Source organism: Chelonoidis abingdonii, chromosome 20 (genome assembly GCF_003597395.2).
Source record: "Chelonoidis abingdonii isolate Lonesome George chromosome 20, CheloAbing_2.0, whole genome shotgun sequence".
Taxonomy (NCBI): domain Eukaryota; kingdom Metazoa; phylum Chordata; order Testudines; family Testudinidae; genus Chelonoidis; species Chelonoidis abingdonii.
In genome coordinates this window covers 19,665,086-19,673,999 of record NC_133788.1, presented here as the reverse complement: position 1 = coordinate 19,673,999, position 8,914 = coordinate 19,665,086, and the positions used below count along the sequence as shown (strand labels likewise).

At 44.0% G+C, this 8,914-nt stretch overlaps 1 protein-coding gene across 16 annotated transcripts in view; it reads left to right on the top strand.

Annotated features, from left to right (window-relative positions):
• Positions 1–6,379: 6,379 nt before the first annotated feature.
• Positions 6,380–8,914, top strand: part of YPEL2 (yippee like 2) — a 184,902-nt gene continuing 182,367 nt past the window's right edge. For 15 of the 16 annotated variants that reach the window (XR_012657343.1, XR_012657341.1, XR_004374307.2 and 12 more), the window contains exon 1: positions 6,391–6,484. The gene's annotated coding sequence lies outside the window, so the exon portion shown is untranslated. Of the gene's footprint in view, positions 6,485–8,914 lie in introns of all 16 variants that reach the window. The other variant, XM_075074044.1, reaches the window with a different exon arrangement.

The window sequence follows — 8,914 nt, the reverse complement described above, 5'->3', positions numbered from 1 at the left end:
GATGAGCTACATGCCATTCATGGGGGTGCCCCTGCAACACCTCATCCGTTGCTTACCTCCTCCCAAACTTCCTGGGCTACCGTGGCAGTGTCCCCCCATTTGTGTGATGAATAATAAGAATGCAGGAATAAGAAACACTGACTTGTTACTGAGATAAATGAGGGGGAGGCAGCTCTAGCTACTATGATAGTCCAGGCAGGACATTAAGTGATTGGGGAGAGGAGCCCAGCATCTGCTGCTCTGATAGTCCAGCAGTACAGAATCTTTCTTTACCATGAAAGGGAGAGGCTGAGGAGCTCAGCCCCCAGTTGCTATGATGAGGACGGTTACCAGCCTTCTGTACCATCTACTAGGATGACCGGGAATCCTTCTATTTCTACCAGGCGCCGCCGCAGCCTCACCTGAGGCCAGCCAGGAGCACTCATGGCTGATGATGACGCACGGATAGGATCATATTGTACCGTCTGCCACTGAGGAGGGGAGGGGGTGGATACTGCCCTTCACGCCACAGCATCGCGTCTACGGCAGCTTCAGTAGACATAGGGTGACATTGAAAGAAGTCAAGAAACGATTTTTTCCCTTTTTTTTCTCGGAAGGGGTGGAGGGGGTACATTGATGAGCTCTACCAGAGCACCCTGGACAATGTGTTGACCCTACAGGCATGGGAGCTCAGTCAAGATGCAAATACTTTCGGAAACTGCTGTGCGTGTGGATAGCTGGAGTCCTCTACTCCCTCCCTTCCTCCCTCCATGAGTTCCATTTGATTCTTTGTCTTTCCGTTACACTTGTCATGCAGCACGTGCTGTGGACTCTGTATCATAGCTGGAGATTTTTTCAAATGCTTTGCCATTTACCTTCTGTAATGGGCTCTGATAGAACAGATTGTCTCCCATACAAGATCAGTCCAGTATCTCCTGTATGGTCCATGCTGGAGCTCTTTTTGGATTGGGACTGCATGGCCACCGTGCTGATCCAAGCTCCACGCTGGGGAAACAGGAAATGCAATTCAAAAGTTTGTGGAGCTTTTCCTGTTACCTGGCCAGTGCATCTGAGTTCGGATTGCTGTCAGAGCGTCACAATGGTGCACTGTGGATACCGCCCGGAGGCAATACCGTCGATTTGCGGCCACACTAACCTAATCCGATATGGTAATACCGATTTTAGGCTACCTCTCGTTTGGGAGGAGTACAGAACTGGTTTAAAGAGCCCTTTATATCGATATAAAGGGCTCGTGTGGAAGTGGGTAAGGTTAAATCGGTTTAACGCTGCTAAAATCGGTTTAAATGCGTAGTGTAGACCAGGCCTGAGAAAGATAGTATTATCATCCACGCTTTTTCCAGATGAGGAAACTGAGGCAAAGGGCAGTTAAATGATTTACCTCCATTGTCACATTACAAATCAGTTACAAATACAATCCAGGAGTCCTGAGAAACTGGGATGTTAAGCAGTTCTCTAGGCAAAGTCCTGCTTTTAATTCTAACGCATCATTAAGGAATTCAGAAATAATAACGTTTCCCACAATAGTTTCCTCTTCCGTTCTGTCTCTGCAGCAACAGTGAAGTGGGAAAGATTATCCTCAGAATCTCCTTTCCTGACATCAGTAAGTGATGCTTTGTCAACAAGGAAAGCTTTTTAGTCTACATTGAAATTGACATTAGACACTGGCTATATCAATTTCAGATCCACTCAAAATAGAGAGGAAAAGAAAACTGACGTTTGCTACATTTTCAGGCTCCTAAGAGAGAATCTGCAAATAATGGCCCATTAAGTATTGTTAGGCTGTCTCAAACTGAAAGAGACACTGTCAGGTAGGTCAGACCCAAAATTCTGGTTTTCTTTAAATAACATAATTTTTCCACAACCTATCAGTGGGAATGTATTCATGACATTTAAAAATAATAAGTAAAAATGTTGTTTTGCCTGGTTTGCAACCCAAACTTTGTAGCATAGACCCAGAATCTGAAAGTGACTAAGACACAATGAACCTGACTGGTCAATTTTCATTGTCCAAGATGGGTGAAATTCCAAAAGTAGAACAGCATTAATGATAAAAATTAAATGACATTTGACCAATTTTTCAGTTTTAATAATCACCTGGTGGCAGGTCACCCAGAGAAGCAATTTTGTCTTTTGAATATATGGGCAAAGAATCCTGTGGCACCTTATAGACTAACAGACGTTTTGGAGCATGAGCCTTCATGGGTGAATACCCGCTTTGTCAGATGCATGTCACCCATGAAAGCTCATGCTCCAAAATGTCTGTTAGTCTATAAGGTGCCACAGGATTCTTTGCTGCTTTTACAGATCCAGACTAACACGGCTACCCCTCTGATGATTGATTTTAATGGCACTGTTCTGGATTCACACCAGTGTAATTCATATTAACCACTGTTCCAGCCCCACCTTTGTTACAACACTGAGCTTCTCAAGATACACCTTACTTATTCTTTTTGCCCTACTGACAAACATATTTTCTGAGGCGCAGACTCCATCAATTCTGGTGTGCAACTTGCTGACACCTTTAAATAAATAAATAAATAAAATAAAAATCTAATATGAGGGCCTTGGTTACAAACCAGCCTCTTTTAATGATGTGTCAATTTAAATTCTCTTTGGCAATTTCAACTCTGAATGTTTTGTAGTTACTCATTTAGGAGACATTGGTGATTTAAAATTCAGACAGATGCTCTTACTACTTCCTGCACATTAGCACTGGCTAGCTCTGTTGTCACTTGTGGTGCACTTAACTCTAATCTGTTTACTGTAAATTGCACTGAAAGACAGATATTTTGTTTTGTTTCTCTTGCTGCTGAATTTTAAGATGTCAAAAGTTACTACTTCTTTTTTTTTTGTTAGTCAGCTTTTCCCCAAAGAGAGTCACACTCATGGCAGACCAGCCACAGGCCTGCCTTAGGACCTAACATGACTATATGCCTTTTAATCTGCAATACGTGGTTTTGTTGCAAGTGTGTCAGAATAAGTCACTGCTAACAAGTATAAGATTTGCATCTTTTTATTAATGTATTTGTTTATCAAACAGGATATTTAAATCATACTTTGTAGCAATAGCCACAACCTAGAGAAATGCCTTCTTGAGAAATTCATGTTACAGAATCCCTCTGTTAGCTAGCACAATAACTCTCTTTCACAGTGGTGTTGGGGTGTGTGTGTTAATATTTCACTGTTGTGAAATGCAACTGTCTGAGAACAATCCAAGGTAACTTTAATAACTCTAACCAAGGGGAGTACAGCATGCAAACAAACTTAGTTATTTCCTTTATGGTTTCTGTTGTTTAACCTGTATTATCCTCTGTGGAACTAATGCATGGAATAAAGGATCATATATGTCAAGGCTAATATCAGATGGTTGTTTCAATGCTACTGAGAGTCCAAGCCATGGAATCACCTGAAATATTTTTATGGACTGTCCTAAGACAATAATACAGAATGTATCTGTAAAATAAGCACTAAATTAAACCTAAAGAAAAATACATTCCAATTTAAAACATCTACTTTGTAACTTGATCCATTTGCTGTATAAGAGAAGGGCTCATACTACACTGTCAATGTTGTATCCAGTGCTGTATCTTCTATCGGCATTCCAAAAGTCTCCTATCCATAAGCTTTCTTTAACGGAAGTTGCATGAAAAATATATGGTGCAGGAAGCATTATTGTGATGACACAACTTGTTTTTAAGTTATAGATAGCTCCTACCTTTCTAGCTCATAACAGTGCTTTGCATGGATTTTATTTAATTTTTGCCCTGGCACTTTTTTCTGGTTTAGACACTTGTGGATTTCCATAAAAAAAAACAAACAGACCTCTCCCTCAGGGACATGCCATTTTGTGCTGTGATCTTGCAAGATCTCAAGCAAAGTCAGATTTGGCCTGTTCAGTACTTGGGAGCAAGATTGCCAAGGAACACCTTCAGGAAATGATTGGTGGTAAGTAGGAGCAATGTGCTACTGGAGATTTGTTTCTCAGATTAAATGAAAACCCAAAATCCTGACTGTAGATGGTAATTTACAATCCAATGGCACTTTTCATAGAAGCTGAGTTGTTAACTGGTGTCCTTTACAAACTTCACCTTATTTAAATATATTGTCTACCCAAATTCCCTCTGTAATTTTAAATGTCCCTTTCACTTCCTGCCTTAAATTATGTTGTTGTGTTGCTTTGTGTCTATTTAGGCAGCTGCTCCATTTAACCTCAGAGGTGAAGGTTAAAGAGAACTTGGTGTAAAGTACTTCTATAAACGTAAGATCATTATTACTGATGTTGACTAATTGCTTCAGTATTTAAAAACTGAATATTGTATACTAGAAAGTGACTCTTTATAACCATCCATTGTAGTAATTCTTTAGGGTTTGACTGTAAATCCTTTGCAGAGCCCTAGATTTTCAAAAGTGATCAGTGATTTTGGGTCCCTCAATTCTGGAAGATCCAAATTGAGGGATCTTAAAGGGGCCTGATTTTCAGAAGGTGCTGATTTTCTGCTTTCTAGAAAATCAGAAAAATTTAAATTGTTTCAAGTTCAGCAGTCAAAAATTGTGGCAGACAAAATCCCTATTGAAATCCTGGCCATAATTTTTTTGGGATAGATTTTTCAAAGGAGCCTGAGAGAGTTAGGTGCCCAAATCCCATTGAAATTCAAGGGAAAACACTGAATGCCACATCCTAGTCAGCACTGGTGTGTATATATACTGTGTACCTACGCTGTCTTCATCTGCATATACACAACATATTTAATCCTTTGTCACTGCTACCAGTTATTGTTGTCACCAAAATATTATGGAGATGATGAACAATAGACAATGTAGTTACTAAGGTACTCTGCAGTTATCAGTCTTTCATGTAATAATACACTGGAAAGTGTCACCCCTTAACTTTCCCAACCTTTAGTACTTTAAAAAAATAAATCTCATAAAATCTTTGGTGAGACCAGGCACCCAGGACAAGAGACTTGCTTCTCCAGCTTGGAAAGAGAAGCACTAGAGTAAAGATGTCCCAAAAATGCAAGCAAGCTTCACACTGGAGGTCAAGAGAGATTTTAATATAAATTCAGGCAAACACGGACTTTTTAATATAAATTAAAATGATCACACATTTAAAAATTCACTGACTAGCATCATTTTGCAGTGGAACTGCTACCCATGTTTTTCCTATTTAGGTTGAAAAGTTGGAGGAAACTTTCTAACCACAAGGGAGATTGGCTGGTGGAATAGTTTCTCCCAGGGAATTGCTGGATGCCTTATCCCTTGGGTTAGGAGAGTATGACTATATGGCTAAAATTTAGGTATTGGAACCTCACTTCCTGGCTCTGCAATACATTTGCTGTGAGACTTACATTCTCAATGCTTCTGTTTCCCATCTATGTAATGGGGATAATTATGTTTAGCCATCTTTGGAAAGTGCTTAGCCCGTAGATGGCACTTTTCATCCACAAACTGCAAATTATTGTTGTTGCTGTTGTAGTATTACTGGTAAAGGGTCTTTTGAGACTCTCTGATGGAAGGTGCAATAGCAGTGCAAAGGATGGTTATTAAAACTAGTTTGGATAAAAACCTGCTGCATATGCTTTAGAGAACAGCCTGATGGTGGTGCACTGAATCTTCCAGTTTGCAGGGTGGCATAATCCTAGATGAAAAGAGATTGCTCCATACAGCCTTGGCATCAATCTACCACCCACGCAAGAATTAGACAATAGTGCAAAATCGACATGGATGATTACACAGTATGAAACTTAGTCCTTAGCAGGTTCTTCATGGCATCTATATCAGAGAGAGGTCCCTCGCTCTGTCCCTTTATGTTCTGTTGTTCTCGTGGGCCTGCCTACCTTAACAATGTCCCCAAGGAACTCCGGTGCTGAGCAGGGCAGGCTGCTCTTCTAAACCTGGTAGGAGATCCTTTCCAGTCACTAGTCCTGTAGCTTTGGTTGAGAGCAAGAGGGGCAGCGCATTATTTCCTTGTCTCAGAGGTGATTACCTCTGCTGTGCCTTGGGTGCTCTGATGCACCGTGCAAGCAGCTGCCCCTTGCGAAATGATGCTGCTGCTCCTGCAGCCTTATAGCTTTAAGAGAAAACGCAGCTATTTGTTATCCTCCCTCCCAGATCTCATGCTGGCAGGGCCAGCGTCTTTCCCATTGGCTGTCTGCTCTCCAGCTGTTGTCTGCTCCCTGCAACCTACTACTCCAGGACGGTGCGGGGGCGGGGAGATGGGCCTGTCCCTGGTGCTTGATTGGTCTTCCAAAAAAGGGTTGGGCTTGGCCCCAACCAATCGTCTGGATGTTGCTATGGGCTAGTTGGTGAGCATAGGCACAGCCAGATAGCAGTCAGAGCTAGCAGGTTCGACTGAGCAGCTATAAGGGGGCGGGAGCCTGCGGGAAGGGGGAGGGAGCTGCGTGGAGAGGAGGCGCCTGGTCCGCTCCCACCGCCCCGCTCCGTCTGCGCTGGGGACGCTCAGAGGGCTGCTGCGGTGGGGCTGGTAAGTGTTTGGGGGCGCTGGGGGGAGCGCATCAGGGTTCTGCGTCAGAGAAAGGGGGGAGTAGGAAGGCTGGGGGAGGGGACAGAAGCGGCGCAGGGGCACTGAGGCAGCGAACTGCTGCGGACGCTCTGAAAATCTGTCACCTAACCACAGAAACCTGGGCAACAAAAATATGGGCTCTCCGGACGGTGTGTAGGAGGGGGATGTCGGGGCAAGGGGCGCCCTCTGCCCAAGGCTGGATCTGTGCCCAGAGGCCGAGGCACCTTGGGGGGGGGGGGAGGGTCGTGACAAACCCAGCTGCTGCGACTGGAAAATGTAGCACTGGATTCTCTACCATCACTTTAATCAGATGCTGTATGTCCCCTGGAATGAGGGGCTCCAGGTAAAAGCATCTCTGTAGGAGCGTATTGCACTGATTTGGGGTGGGGGGTGAAGGAGGGAGACGTTTTGCATCCGTTCAGAATTCACCCCTTCTTTGTAATTTGGAGGAGAGGTAGCCCTCTACATCCTTCTTTCTCCAGGGATCCCAGATTTGGAAACTGCACCTTCCCCATTCTGAGCCACCCTCTCACAAGTGCTCCTACCAAACACCCTCAGCCTGCTGCGTTTCGCTCGGGGGGGTTGATATCAGGCAGTCCATGCTCTGCAAAGCAGGGGCCCCTGGAGTGATTGGGGATGTGAAGATAACAGGCATGAGAGCTTGAAAGGGGCAGAAAGTGCACAAATTAGCTTGCCTGTTTAAAACGCTGTTAGGGTGGGGGTGTCTTTTCTCCTTTTCCTTCCGATGATTTAATTTTGGGAAAATCCACGTGTCTGAATCTGATGCAGTTACAGGCGTTGCTGTTGTGTATGTGTGGAGGTCAGATACTGATGATAGGTTGATATAAGTACTTAGGTGGGGAGAGTAGTTCTGAATTAAGCTGATGGCTGTAGCAATTGAATGCATAGCACAAGGCTGGGGAATTAGAAATCCTGAAGCTCATTCAAGCTAAGCCTGAAGTGGAGAAATGGTTTTTTTGGTTTTTTGTTGTTGTTTTTTTGCAGGGGGAGGTAAGGGACATGATTCCAGGGGCAGAGACAGTAGCTCCTCTTGGAAGGGTTCTAGACTAGGGGTATCGACCCTGCATGGGTGCCAGGACAGCCAAGAGGGTGAGCTGCTGTCCAGCTCTAAATGCCATGTGACTGGGTCTATTTATTAACACTGCCAGTGTGCCCCTGGAGACTGGACCTTTCCCAGCTCAGGCTAGGGGCAGCGGTTCTGTCTGCTTTGGAGGAGATGAAATCACTGCCTTGTTTGTGGTGCAAAGGAGAAAGCATGAGGTAGGAGGAACAGCATGGGGAGAGGGGACTGTCATCTCCACACATGCAGTTCTGTGCACTGGGGAGGTAGTTCTCTATGGCTTGCTGCACAGCGTCTCCTAAAACCAACACCCTCAGGTAACTGGGATCAATGGCACAGTCCCTGCCACAGATATCACCCTGTTGAGGTGTGGAGCAGATTTCCCCCATGCCCCAAAGTGTCTTGATGGGGGTCCTGGGGCATCATGCATCAGAGCTAGGGCTCCCCTGCTGTGTGGTGCTCTGCACAAGCTTCAGTTTTTGATTCAGCAAGACACAGGGATTTAAGATGATAGGAGAAGCTGTGGACCAAACTGGGCATCCATAATACAGTATGGGATTGAAACTATTGCATTTATGTTTGTTTGGAGTCACAAATGATTTCAAATATTCTAGATTAAAAGATGGTATTGCAGGACGGAGGTTAGAAAAGCAGGTTAGAGCTAAAACCAAAAATCTAGCACTTGTGTTTGCCCTTTGTCCTCAAGTATAGAAAGCATATTTAGTGTTCCCATCCAGTGGAGAGTAGGTAAACGGGGAGTGGTGGTGGTGGTAATATCACTACTCTCCTACTGTTGCACTCTTCAGTCACCTGGCAGTTTCTCCAAATGGTAACTTTCTTCCAGTGCATTTTCATGATTATTGTATTTAACATTTATGTCGCAGTTATGCCTAGAGGCCTCAAACAGGTTGCATCCTAATTGTACTAGACACCCTGCAAACAGTAGATACCAAGGAACTAATTATCTGAAAGAGGCTTCCACTTATAAGGGGCATCTTAATTTCCCATGCATAACAGAAGACCCCTATTTACTTGGCATAGGGTTTTAGTGGGATTAGCAGGGCCATGATCTCTGACTTCCTCAATATAAGTGCCTAGCAACCAAGATATTTGGAGGTAAGTGCAGAGGAGGCTCCTTTTCCATTCCCGTTGGATTAGCTAAAGCATTCCTGTCCCAACAGACAGACCAATAAAGCAGACCTCTAAGTAGCTGGGAAGACCAGGTTAAGCTCTGGGAACACCAGGCAGGAAATAAAGGCAAAGTGTTTCACTTCTCTTCCTCAAGGAAGAGGTCTTGGACACTAGAGTGT